General features: G+C 41.0%; 2 pseudogenes; one reads left to right on the forward strand and one right to left on the reverse strand.

Annotated features, from left to right (window-relative positions):
* Positions 1-13,357: 13,357 nt before the first annotated feature.
* On the reverse strand, positions 13,358-13,475 carry LOC146041102 (5S ribosomal RNA; annotated as a pseudogene).
* Positions 13,476-14,575: 1,100 nt separating this feature from the next.
* LOC146040329 (5S ribosomal RNA) lies at positions 14,576-14,693 on the forward strand (annotated as a pseudogene).
* The last annotated feature ends 489 nt before the right edge of the window (positions 14,694-15,182 follow it).

Below are 15,182 nucleotides of genomic sequence, written 5' to 3' on the forward strand. Positions count from 1 at the left end.
AAGTACTTTTTACCTATTTACTCTGAACTTTCTGGATGACTTAATATAACAGTTACATATTTAATGCTCCTAGACTGTGCATACAGATAGCAGTTTGTATCAAAATTTATATTTACTGTATGTATATTTCAATATCAAATTCTTTTAATGCAGCCCTTTTTGCATTCAAACGACATATTTCAATATAATGCATTTGAAGAACAAAAAATAGGGTAAATTACAACCTGTAACATGGCAGTTAGGAGCTGATTGACTGGCAATTTATACTGTATATATTACTACTTGACCTTGTTCCAAGGTTTAGTAAATCTCCCACCAAATCTAAATTTCCGGTTTTGGGTTTGGATTGGATTGCAAAAAATACATGATTTTACCTGTTTTTATCATTTAAAACAATAATCCTGATCCAAAACATGGATATGGAATAAGGATGGTTTTGAAAAACTTAAACATGAAAGTAATTCTTTATTCAAAACCAAAACACGAGAGTCAGCGATGCATGGTCAGATCCATAAGCAACAACTTTAGCAGATACAGTACAAATACTTTAACTTATCTGAAATATGAATCTGTTTGTCCTTTGGATAGGAATGACATGGTGCTTATCTAAGATATATGGTGGCACTAATTTATTGCCTCCATTTTCCTACTGTAATCTTTATCATCTTGTGAAAGTTCGACATATTTATTATCAACAAATTCATCATCATCATCATCATCATCATCATCATCATATGCACTACCACTATCCTCTTGCTCTATCACAGGGAACCATTCCAAAATAAAGTGTTAATTGAAAAACAAATTATTATTATAATAATAATAATAATAATAATAATAATAATAATAATAATAATAATAATAATAATAATAATTGGTACTTGTGTATTATCACGGCGCCCACGTTTTCCATTGTAGGGCATTGTATGACCAAAAAATTGTGTCGCATCGCATCGCATGCGATGCAACACGATTGGACCCGGTTTTTAATTGTACAGGCACCCAGATGCCTGATTCCTATGTTAAATGCCCCCCAGACCCGATTTTTGATTGTAAACCCACCCTGATGGGTAATGACTATGTTGAATGCCCCCCATTGTTAACGCCACCCCACTATCAACACCAACCTGAAACATGGCGAGCGCAGCGAGCCCGCGAGGGGCGTTGGTACGCGTCCTCCGACCTTATCATACCCCCACTATCCACGTCGGCGTGGAGTTGACTTTATATAGTGTGGTAAATGCAGCGAGCCACTGAGCCCGAAGCGTGGCGAGGGGACGCGGATGACTTCACATATATTCCGCGCCCGCTCGCCACGCTATGTAAAATCAACTCCACACCAACGTGGATAGTGGGGGTATGAAAAGGTCGGAGGTTGCATTCCGCCGCCCCTTGCGGGCTCGCTGCGCTCGCCATGCTTCGGGTTGGCGTTGATAGTGGGGTGGCGTTAACAATGGGGGGTGGGGCATTTAACATACTCATTAACCATCAGGGTGGGGATACAATTAAAAATCAGGTCTGGGGGGGCATTTAACATGGGAATACGCCCAAATCGGTCATGATCGCGTCGCATCGCATGCCATTATAATGGCATGTGATGCAACGCGATATTGAAATTGTATACCTCACCCACGGGAAAGGCTGAAATCGTGTCCCATCACATGCCAACGCATACCTTAATTAGTGGTATGCGATGCTGTGGGCGCCGTGATAATACACAAGTACCTGAAAATTTATTTTTCCATTAACACTGTATTTTGGAATGGTTCCTTATGTTGGAGGTAGAGGATAGTCTAATCCAATGTATTACTTGCTCCCTACTCTACAGGATCTCATAAATATGACTTCCACGTGGCCTACAGTCCAGTCACATTATGCTGTATACACTAAGATAAAGGCCCTGGTGTCCGATTATTTCGCAGATGGCTGTGGCCTAGTGGGTATGGTAGGAGACTTATAATCTGTCAGTCATGGGTTCAATCCTTAGGACACACAATTTTTTTTTTTTTTTTTATGTAGCTGTTTCTGAGAAGAAAAGCCGTGAATTTAGTACACAAATTAAAGAAAAAATCACTATATAACAGGAGTCAATAGCGTGAATGGGCATTAGCGTGGCTGGGGAGGTGCAAGTCATATTTATGAGATCCTGTAGAGTAGGGAGCAAGTAATACATTGGATTTATAGGGTTTTTTTCCATTTTATAAGAACGAAACCAGGAATACTGTTAGAAATAATAGAGCTCATTCTGATAATAAAAGCCGAGAATTTTGTACACAAATTAAAGACAAAATCACTAGATAACAGGAGTCAATAGCGTGAATGGGCAGTAGCGTGGCTGGGGAGGTGTTTTGATACAGGCATAAAATGAGCTCAGTGGCAATCAATACTAATGAGTGATTGTGGGGGAGGTGCAGAAGCCGAGTTGCAAACTGTATTGTACAGTATTAAGCTGCCATGACCGTGTGAATAGCGCCTCAGCATACTGTGGCATTGAATACTATAGAAGAGAATTTTTTTTCCTATAAAGGGAAGAAATGACACATCAAACCGATTTATTAAATAAAGAAATAATAAATACATTAAAATAACAATATTGTGTGTCCTTCAAATGAATCGACTAGTGTGGGAAAGTTGTGACTTGACCTGAATAAGAAACGTGCAAAAGCTTTTTGATCTGAGTCAACATCTTCTGTTCTGGCAAGAGGCCTGAAGTTTCACTTTTTTGGTGAAAATGACGAAAAATGTCCATATCGGTGCTGCTATCTAAATGATAGCAGGCCAAATGTATGAACTACTGTTAGGGGAAAAGGGGATATGGGGATAGACCAGTGCACAGGTGTAAAGCAGTAAGATTTAGTATGTTTAAATCCACAGTACTGTATAATTACCAACATGAGTACATGACTCGTATTTGATAAGAGATGTGGAGGTGCTCCCTAGAGAGTAAAAATATAGAATTTTGGGAAGAAGGGAAAGACTCTCTTTTTGTCGGGGCACTCTTATGTAATGATTAGTACAGTAAGAAAAATAATTTTATGAAAAGATGTATAGAAGTGACTAAATAGGTTGATCAATTGTACATGAACCCTTTAAATTAGTGATACACTATTGATGTGTTCAGGGAGTTACCCCTGATGTAAGTTTATTAGTTTTAAAATATAGCTTTTAATGAAATTTTTAATAAAAATAAGCACTAGACATGGACACACAAACAAATAACATGGATGGATACATTTACCCCACAAATTAAAGATATTTATGGGATGGGCTCCCTCTGGCAAATGTTCAGGGGATACGCTCCCTCTGATAGTAATGAGTCTTATATTCCTACACGCCTAGAGCAGTCAGCATAAAACAAAAAGTGATGTTTCTTTAAGAAAAATAGAGAGAGATATATATGCTGGTATCAACGTATCTAATGCTAGATGTTGTGTCTCTTGTATCAGAGATCTGCGGTACAGTTTAGACACATTGGATACACAGTTGTTTAAAGAATAACAATTTTGCACTCTTCCCTTAACAAGGTCAGAACATATATTTTGTTTGGCTGCCTGTAGCAGCCTTACTGTAGGCAGTGATAGATGACTTGTACGTGTTTTAGTCTACTCATTCAATCTAATCAACAATTTGATATTGCGAGTCATAGGAACAATGATTCTATAACAGTGTATCACATATTATTTTCACAGTAGATAAATTCTATAAAGCTCAGCGAAAATATGAGTAGGTATTTTAATATAATTTGTATTGCCTACGAGGCAAGATTGGTCTCCTCCCTCACTCTGAGAGAAAGAGAGAGGATAAGTAGAAGGGATAGAAGCAAATAACCAAAGCAAAAATCTCCCAGGTGACAATTCACCGACTTTATATACCTATCGTATGGAAAGAAGACAATTCTTCACAGTCAGGTCTCCCTGACTGCTACTGGTCATATTCCGCCATACAAGCTACCACTGGGTATATTCAGTGGGCTTTTAAAGGTATTGTGGGAAGTCAACCTTAATTCCCTATGCGTCCCCGTGAGGTGGCTGCTGCCCAGCTTTGTATACCTATGACAAAGTTAGGGAACAATGGTTTCCTGCAGTGGGGTCTCCCCCTCTGTGTACTAGAAAGGCCCAGGTTTTGTCAGCTTCCGTCAGGATATAATTATGCTGAGGGGCTTCTAGGTATTGCGGGTGAGCAAACCCCAAATGGCCTAGAAGTCTGGAGGGAAGGAGGTGGGGTGGCTGCTGCCCAGCTGTATATACCTATAGCAGTCTTGGGGTCATAAGTTTCCTGCAGAGGGGTCACCCCCTCCATGTACTCAGATGGCCCAAGTTTCTGTTGGCTTCCTGTCAGTGTGAGATGACACTGAGGGGCCTTGAGGTATGGCGGGTGAGCGGACCCCACAAATTGCTTGGTATAGGAATGGAAGAAAAAAGAGAAAAGAGGATTTAATTGGTGCAGTATGACCTTTAGGTGAGGTGGCAGCTGGAAGGCAGTGAGGAATAAATGCTATTACTTCCCCTATAGAAGAGAGTGGAAATGTAAAGAGAGATATCGAGGGGAGAAAAAAAGGAAAAGAAGGAAAAAAAGGGGGAAGGAAAGAGTGCTAGTGTAGAGAGAGATAAAGTGAGGAGAGGGCAAAGAGTGGGTGGAGGAGACCGTGGTTACCTCACTGTTCACCCTGGGGATCAGGTCTGTGATCTCATCCGGGTATGCCGCTCTGATGTGGCTGTGAGTCTCTGCGGCTGACCTCACAAACACCGGCTGCCGCAGCAGGAGTGTGTCTCTGCTACCGGCTGTGAAACAGCGTGTCTGCTTCTCCCGGGGCTGTGCTCAGTGACTCTGCTCCTGTGTGCTGCTGTCCGGGTTCGCCGGGGCAGTGTGAGCGGCGTTGGTGAGATGTGAGGCAAGGGGAGGGATACCCTTGGAAATCCTAAAGGTCCCAGCACGCTGCTGTCAGCGTCTATCATGACCACAAACGATCGTTTCGCCCTAAGGCTTTTTCAATGTGTGTGAGAGTAATGAGGTGTGTTGCTATTAAGTAGCATATCAAAGCAGGTGATTCTAGTGCTGATAGGTTGGCCGGGGGAGTGTGACGCTATCACCTCCACCTGAAATGCTAAGGGGGAGGGAGAAAGAGAAGGGCTGTTATTCTCAGTAAAGGATATATCAAAAGCGCAAAGTGCCAGAATATGGAAGATTAGTATTACTTAATATGACTGTATTAAAAAAAGTCATTATAGCAAAAAGGAAACCTTTTTAGGTGAGTACACAGGATAACCAAAAAACGGGAGGAATGATTTTTACTAAGAAGTTATATATGTATATACGCACACACAAGAGAGATGATGTTATACTGATGAGGGCATATCGATTGGTAATGCCTATTGGTAGTGTGTCCTGGATCCAATATTTTATTTTATAATACAGTATAAGGACAGTTGATGTTGAAGAAAAGTGTTTCATTATATCAGATTTTTAATGGGAGTATACATGACAGTTTGATCATGTGTGAAAAGAGAGATTAGACGTAATATGTTTGTGGCACTGACCCTAAAAGATGGGACCCTGTATAGGGGTTTGCATCCGGCGATATTCTTGGGGGCAGAAAAAAGGGGGGGAAGGGGGAGAAAAAAATTATATATATATATATATATTATATGTGTTTATATGCATTTTCCATACAGATATCCTCTTTATATTTATATTTATATAAATATAGGGCTATCGGCAGTGGATGACAGACAGGCACCTCTCTAACTATACAAAAGGTGTTTGGGAGAATATCGCTTTCTTTCTGTTCCTGCTGGATAATCTGATTTTTAGAATTTTTTATCCAAATTGGATGCTGCCTATTGTGCACATCCCAATAGGATCCAACGGAGATCCCTCTACTCGTTGTTTTTGATAGGACACTAGTATACGCAAATTGTGCATCCAGTGTTTGATCTTCATAGTGAACTGTTACCCCTGAGGAAGTCACTTGTTGACGAAACGCGTTGGGTGTTTTCTGTCTTTTGTGAAATCAATACAAGATACTTCTGTCATATGAAATCGATGAACTACAAGACAAAATCTTTTATCAGTTGTTTTTATGTGATTTTGTATTAAAACTACCAATGTTTAATATGACTCTGTAATTACTACAGCAATTGTGGTGGTGTAGATTCATACTAGTGGCGCATTCTCTTTCCACTTTTTTCAATTCTCTTCCTTTCCTCCACTAACAGGGGGGACAAATTGAGTTGCTGCCTCAATATATCGATATTAGCGCATTGAAGGGGTACCCCATTTTTATATATATATATATATATATATATATATATATATATATATATATATATATATATATATATATATATATATATATATAGAGAGAGTAGTAAAAGAAGCCAGCACATCCATTTCCAATGGAAAAAAAATTTCTTTATATTTCAAAGTCAAAAAGAGAAAAAACAGCATGGGGACACACCATGTAGGGTAAACAGTGTCGACATGATGACAGTCCAAGCAAGGAACGTTACCACAGTCCAGCAAAACATAGCATGGGTGTCCACTTTCAAGCCACTGATGCCCGATGGGCGTTTCGGTGAGGTCACCGTCGTCAGGAGCATAAATGGCTATCAGTTAGACCACATATATATAGCAAGGCCAATCTAGAATGAGCCAACACACCTGTATAATTACCGCCAACAGCTTCCACCTGTGCATGCCCGCTCTCACCATGGAATAAGCCCGGAAGAACGATGTATGCAGTACGGACAGCCGGATGTGACGTCACGCGGGTGCAGACAGAAGTCCTTCCCCGCGTCCGTCTCCACGGCAACTGGCCGCATACACATGTATCAGACCTAGCGCCTGGATCTACGTCGTCAGACTAGGTACAAACCCAGTGCTGGCGTCCGTTGCCATGGCGAGGTCTGACTATGATCCACGTCTCAGCTAATAAGACAGCGATGCTGGCAAACTGACCGAATACGCCGTCTTAGCAAGTAGGCATAAATATATAAGTAGAAGGCGCAGGGCTATCGGCAGTGGATGACAGACAGGCGCCTCTCTCACTATACAAAAGTTGTTTGGGAGAATATCGCTTTCTTTCTGTTCCTGCTGGATAATCTGATTTTTAGAAATTTTTATCCAAATTGGATGCTGCCTATTGTGCACATCCCAATAGGATCCAACGGAGATCCCTCTACTCGTTGTTTTTGATAGGACACTAGTATACGCAAATTGTGCATCCAGTGTTTGATCTTCATAGTGAACTGTTACCCCTGAGGAAGTCACTTGTTGACGAAACGCGTTGGGTGTTTTCTGTCTTTTGTGAAATCAATACAAGATACTTCTGTCATATGAAATCGATGAACTACAAGACAAAATCTTTTATCAGTTGTTTTTATGTGATTTTGTATTAAAACTACCAATGTTTAATATGACTCTGTAATTACTACAGCAATTGTGGTGGTGTAGATTCATACTAGTGGCGCATTCTCTTTCCTCTTTTTTCAATTCTCTTCCTTTCCTCTACTAACAGGGGGGACAAATTGAGTTGCTGCCTCAATATATCGATATTAGCGCATTGAAGGGGTACCCCATTTTTTATATATATATATATATATATATATATATATATATATATATATATAACAATACCAAAGTCGATACCAGCACTCAAGGGACTTATCATCAAACAATAGACAAACTCAGATGTCTGTGAAGCGACGTTTCGGTGTACATGTACAGATATATATACATAATGTGACCATTACCTTAACCAACCCCCGTGGGATAGTCGCCAGCCTCCGTCCGTGGCACCGGATCATCTGACGTCATCCGTTTGAGACGCGCACCTGTCGATGCGTCCGGAGCTCCGGGCCGGTTGCTAGGCGACCATCCTATAATAAACAAGACACCGTGATTCAGTGAACATAAAATACACTACACGTACAATTACATTATCATGAAGACATCCATATACATGTCTTAATACTTTTCAGTGTAACAATCTTCCGTTAAAGGGCTGTAATCTGTGCGTCTCAGTCTAAGCAGGGAACTACAGGGTTTTGAAACAGAAGAATCTGTGAAACAAGGCGTCAATTAACCAATTAGGAGAGCTGATGGACATAATTAAATGGTGTCTGAACTTCACAAGAAACAATGCATACTATAGGATTCATTGAGGCCATATGGATGTACTGTGTTTAATTTGTGTATCCACTTGGCTTCTCTTTGGAGCAGTGCTTTATCTCGATCTCCTCCTCTCTGATTAGGGGGGATGTGATCAATAATTTTGTAACGGAGGGTGGCCAGGTTGTGTTTAAGTTCCCTGAAATGTCTAGGGACCGGTTGTTCTGTGGGGCCACTCTTGCCTTTGAGTGCTGCTTTAATGTGTGATCTATGACCTGTCATTCTGGTTTTAAACTGACAGGTGGTTTTACCCACATAAATTAAATTGCACGGACATCTAATAATATAGATGACATGTGTCGATGTGCATGTCAACACATGATTAATCGGGATCTTGATGCCAGTATGGGGGTGCGTGAAGTCTTCCCCAGTCTCTAGGTAGCCACAGGTAGTGCAGTTAGTGCATCTGTAGCAACCCGGTTTGCGTTGTAGAAATCCTCTGGGTTTGGAAGGGGAGAGGTTTGAGATATCATTGTGCACCAAGATATCTTTCAGATTTTTGGGTCGTTTATAACTCGGTAGTAATTTGTCTTGTGCAAACGTTTTAAGATCAGGGTCTCTGGTTACAATCGGCCAGAGGTTTCTGGCAGCACTGGCAATTTGTCTTGAGGAGTGATTGAAGGTTTGTACAAATGGAATTTTATTAGAGAGGGGTTTCTTCTCTTTTTGTTTCAGAGTTTCATCTCTTGGGATAAGCAAAGCCTTTTGTTTGGCCTGTAGTAAGTCCTGTAGTTTGTAGCCTCTACACAGAAATTTATTAAGCATTTTGTTCATCTCAGTTTCAGTCACGCTCGGATCGTCGCAAATGCGGCGTATCCTTAAAAACTGAGAGAAGGGCAGCCCTCTTTTGGCTGCAACAGGGTGCGCACTAGCACAGTGCAGCAGTGTATTTCTGTAATGATATCTCAAACCTCTCCCCTTCCAAACCCAGAGGATTTCTACAACGCAAACCGGGTTGCTACAGATGCACTAACTGCACTACCTGTGGCTACCTAGAGACTGGGGAAGACTTCACGCACCCCCATGCTGGCATCAAGATCCCGATTAATCATGTGTTGACATGCACATCGACACATGTCATCTATATTATTAGATGTCCGTGCAATTTAATTTATGTGGGTAAAACCACCTGTCAGTTTAAAACCAGAATGACAGGTCATAGATCACACATTAAAGCAGCACTCGAAGGCAAGAGTGGCCCCACAGAACAACCGGTCCCTAGACATTTCAGGGAACTTAAACACAACCTGGCCACCCTCCGTTACAAAATTATTGATCACATCCCCCCTAATCAGAGAGGAGGAGATCGAGATAAAGCACTGCTCCAAAGAGAAGCCAAGTGGATACACAAATTAAACACAGTACATCCATATGGCCTCAATGAATCCTATAGTATGCATTGTTTCTTGTGAAGTTCAGACACCATTTAATTATGTCCATCAGCTCTCCTAATTGGTTAATTGACGCCTTGTTTCACAGCTTCTTCTGTTTCAAAACCCTGTAGTTCCCTGCTTAGACTGAGACGCACAGATTACAGCCCTTTAACGGAAGATTGTTACACTGAAAAGTATTAAGACATGTATATGGATGTCTTCATGATAATGTAATTGTACGTGTAGTGTATTTTATGTTCACTGAATCACTGTGTCTTGTTTATTATAGGATGGTCGCCTAGCAACCGGCCCGGAGCTCCGGACGCATCGACAGGTGCACGTCTCAAACGGATGACGTCAGATGATCCGGTGCCACGGACGGAGGCTGGCGACTATCCCACGGGGGTTGGTTAAGGTAATGGTCACATTATGTATATATATCTGTACATGTACACTGTTGTTTTAAGCTTGAAAAAGGTTGTAATAAACCGAAACGTCGCTTCACAGACATCTGAGTTTGTCTATTGTTTGATGATAAGTCCCTTGAGTGCTGGTATCGACTTTGGTATTGTTATATTTGCGTTGCAGACGCATTACAAGGCACCAGGGCATATATTTCCTTTTGCACCTACGAGAGAGTGCCGACTTGAACTTTTCTTCTATATATATATATATGGAAGGAAAGGAGGTTTTCCAGAGGGCGCTAGCCAATATTAGACAGAAAAATACCGGTTTTTACCGTTTATTATAAAAATGAACAGAATCCCTTTACAGGGTATCACAAATGCATATAACTCATATATATAACAAACAATGATAAAATACTGCTTGATACAACAATTGATGTCTGATGTTTAAAATTTCACATGAAGTGATGTTCAAATCTGTGAAGAATAGCCCAACGCGTTTCGTCAGAACCTGACTTCATCAGGGGCAGATAACATAGCCAGCAGACACTATAAGAGTTCTATACCGATAAAGTTTGAAGGTACAATTTCATATAACGGTCCGTTGAAATTTCAATACTCGGAAAGGTACAACGTATCTCAGCAAGCAGTTTAAAGGAATATTCTCAGCAGGTAGTACAACTGATAGGTCTCACAACTGGTAAAATCAGGTAATGATTGGATCTGATCAGAGTATAGAGAGCCACGGGGAGTAGCTAATGGTGGCGTGGCACCAGGGTGGATAATTGCTTAGTGCTACTAGCAAATATAGTAGCAGCAGGGCCCAAAGAATTTTCAATAGAAATCCACAGGAAGTAGCCAACATCAGGGTTTCACCAGAGTGTCTATATTTCAAAGTCAAAAAGAGAAAAAACAGCATGGGGACACACCATGTAGGGTAAACAGTGTCGACATGATGACAGTCCAAGCAAGGAACGTTACCACAGTCCAGCAAAACATAGCATGGGTGTCCACTTTCAAGCCACTGATGCCCGATGGCCGTTTCGGTGTGGTCACCGTCGTCAGGAGCATAAATGGCTATCAGTTAGACCACATATATATAGCAAGGCCAATCTAGAATGAGCCAACACACCTGTATAATTACCGCCAACAGCTTCCACCTGTGCATGCCCGCTCTCACCATGGAATAAGCCCGGAAGATTGCTGTATGCAGTACGGACAGCCGGATGTGACGTCACGCGGGTGCAGACAGAAGTCCTTCCCCGCGTCCGTCTCCACGGCAACTGGCCGCATACACATGTATCAGACCTAGCGCCTGGATCTACGGCGTCAGACTAGGTACAAACCCAGTGCTGGCGTCCGTTGCCATGGCGAGGTCTGACTATGATCCACGTCTCAGCTAATAAGACAGCGATGCTGGCAAACTGACCGAATACGCCATCTTAGCGAGTAGGCATAAATATATAAGTAGAAGGCGCAGGGCTATCGGCAGTGGATGACAGACAGGCGCCTCTCTCACTATACAAAAGTTGTTTGGGAGAATATCGCTTTCTTTCTGTTCCTGCTGGATAATCTGATTTTTAGAAATTTTTATCCAAATTGGATGCTGCCTATTGTGCAGATCCCAATAGGATCCAACGGAGATCCCTCTACTCGTTGTTTTTGATAGGACACTAGTATACGCAAATTGTGCATCCAGTGTTTGATCTTCATAGTGAACTGTTACCCCTGAGGAAGTCACTTGTTGACGAAACGCGTTGGGTGTTTTCTGTCTTTTGTGAAATCAATACAAGATACTTCTGTCATATGAAATCGATGAACTACAAGACAAAATCTTTTATCAGTTGTTTTTATGTGATTTTTTATTAAAACTACCAATGTTTAATATGACTCTGTAATTACTACAGCAATTGTGGTGGTGTAGATTCATACTAGTGGCGCACTCTCTTTCCGCTTTTTCCATTTCTCTTCCTTTCCTCCACTAACAGGGGGGACAAATTAAGTTGCTGCCTAAATATATCGATATTAGCGCATTGAAGGGGTACCCCATTATATATATATATATATATATATATATATATATATATATGGGGGGCTATAGTTTAGGAACTCGGCGATCAGTTTTACCTTAAAAATATATATTAAATGAAATATGAAAGAGTTTTTGGAAAAAATAGTCAGAAATTTATTACAATAAAGGGGTGGGGGGGCTGGTACAGCACAGTAAATGACACCAGTGGGTGTGACAATAAGAATATATGCTTTACAAAATATGTATATGTGATGAGCAAATAAAAGGATAATTTAAAATGCTACAAACATAATAAAAAACCACGACTAGGCTAAGTAAAAATACTGCCTATATAGTCATATATTCATAAAAAGCGGGACCATAAAATTTCAAATAAAAGAAATAGAAAATCGCTTAGCTTCGTGAGGAGACAGGATTAAAAGCTGCCCGACATGTTTCGTCTTAGCAGACTTCCTCAGGGGGTGTGGACAAACTGGTAGGAGCGAGTATTTATGGTATGAGACAAGCTTACATCACTTCCTGTCCTTCAATTAAGCAATGTAGCAGTGAGCGAGTAAATAATACAGTTGCGGAGGTAGATCTAGCTTAAATTAGTAATTATATAAGGTGGTATATGACTAGAGACTGTTTTTAGCGCCGTCCTGCAAATGTAAATAAGTTAATTGCAGTTAAATTAGTTCAATTGCTGTACTAGTGTACGGAACAGCGGGGCGGGACGTCATATCCGCCCCACTTCCGCCCTACATCCGCCGTCATACTGGAGAACAGCGCGTCTGCGCGATGTCTCCTTCTGTGCTTTTAGCCGCCTCTTCCCTTCTGATTGGTCTCTCGGCTGCTTGTGTGGAGTCATACGCTGGCTCTTGATTCGCCGCAGCGGGGTTGTGTCGTTGCTATGGTGACTGTTTATGGATACGACAGTTTCTCTTGTGTGTCTTAGCCTCGTAAAGATTCTTATGTATGCGGGGTTTTTTGCCATTGACATATGGAGAGGGAAACATAATTATAGTGCATTACTGATCTTAGAGGCGATATTGAATAATGCGCAAAACAGTGGTATTGTTAAAAAGAATCAATGCATCAAATGGACCGTACTGTGTAGATAATACATAGATAAATGGAGGCAAAGTGCTCCCAGATAGAAATACTTATATAGCAGATAATATTAGCGAAGGGTTATGACAATTCCAGGGGATGTTGGTAAAACAATGCTATAGCGTCATATTTATTCTTTTATTGTATTACTACATAATAATACAGTCTAATTTAGAGACTCTGGAGAAATTCCAGTGGACCGTATGGATTATTATAGTTGCGAATGAAGTATTAGTGAGGTATATTCCATGGTTGCCTCCATGTATGTGTCCCTGTTCAACCTTTGACTACAGCACCTGGTCTTCTTTGGAGGTACCCCTTCCAAGTACTGGCCAGGCCTAGCACTGCTTAGCTTCCAAGATCGGACGTGGTTGGGCATCCCAGTGTAGTATGGCTGTATAGAGGTGAGATGTTATGGGCACTGGAGGGTCATGTAATTATCCTCTTCATTGGAGCCCATTACTATATATTATTTATGGGTATAGGGCGGCATAACGCACCTTTTTAGGGTAGTTGGACAAGTCATCATAACACTTATGTATATCCAGGACTTTTCAAATTTCACAGGAACGGTGCTATTTCGTAATTGTCATTAAATCCGTCAGGGTTGAGTGTATTTAGTTCAAAAATCCAGAACATTTCTCTGCGGGAGAGCAGGTTGGACAAATCTCCCCCTCTTTCTCCCAGTGTTACATGTTCTATTCCCTTGTAGACCAGTTTATCTGGGTCGGAGTTGTGGTATTCCAGGAAATGCTGTGAGATGATATGAGTTTGAACCTTGTTTTTTATGTTTCTTACATGTTCTTGGATCCTGGTCTTCAATACTCTCTTAGTCTTCCCGATGTATTGGGTCCCGCACGGGCATTCCAACATGTATATTACTGAGGTGGTCATGCAGTTGATGAAATGTTTAATTTTATAATCTTTCGTTTTTTCTTTGTTTTGGATCGTTCTTCTGTTCGGATGAAGCAGTTTACAGATATTGCAATGGCCGCATTTAAATCAACTGCATGACCACCTCAGTAATATACATGTTGGAATGCCCGTGCGGGACCCAATACATCGGGAAGACTAAGAGAGTATTGAAGACCAGGATCCAAGAACATGTAAGAAACATAAAAAACAAGGTTCAAACTCATATCATCTCACAGCATTTCCTGGAATACCACAACTCCGACCCAGATAAACTGGTCTACAAGGGAATAGAACATGTAACACTGGGAGAAAGAGGGGGAGATTTGTCCAACCTGCTCTCCCGCAGAGAAATGTTCTGGATTTTTGAACTAAATACACTCAACCCTGACGGATTTAATGACAATTACGAAATAGCACCGTTCCTGTGAAATTTGAAAAGTCCTGGATATACATAAGTGTTATGATGACTTGTCCAACTACCCTAAAAAGGTGCGTTATGCCGCCCTATACCCATAAATAATATATAGTAATGGGCTCCAATGAAGAGGATAATTACATGACCCTCCAGTGCCCATAACATCTCACCTCTATACAGCCATACTACACTGGGACGCCCAACCACGTCCGATCTTGGAAGCTAAGCAGTGCTAGGCCTGGCCAGTACTTGGAAGGGGTACCTCCAAAGAAGACCAGGTGCTGTAGTCAAAGGTTGAACAGGGACACATACATGGAGGCAACCATGGAATATACCTCACTAATACTTCATTCGCAACTATAATAATCCATATGGTCCACTGGAATTTCTCCAGAGTCTCTAAATTAGACTGTAGTAATACAATAAAAGAATAAATATGACGCTATAGCATTGTTTTACCAACATCCCCTGGAATTGTCATAACCCTTCGCTAATATTATCTGCTATATAAGTATTTCTATCTGGGAGCACTTTGCCTCCATTTATCTATGTATTATCTACACAGTACGGTCCATTTGATGCATTGATTCTTTTTAACAATACCACTGTTTTGCGCATTATTCAATATCGCCTCTAAGATCAGTAATGCACTATAATTATGTTTCCCTCTCCATATGTCAATGGCAAAAAACCCCGCATACATAAGAATCTTTACGAGGCTAAGACACACAAGAGAAACTGTCATATCCATAAACAGTCACCATAGCAACGACACAACC

This window comes from Crinia signifera, chromosome 1 (assembly GCF_055691185.1).
Source record: "Crinia signifera chromosome 1, ASM5569118v1, whole genome shotgun sequence".
NCBI lineage: Eukaryota > Metazoa > Chordata > Amphibia > Anura > Myobatrachidae > Crinia > Crinia signifera.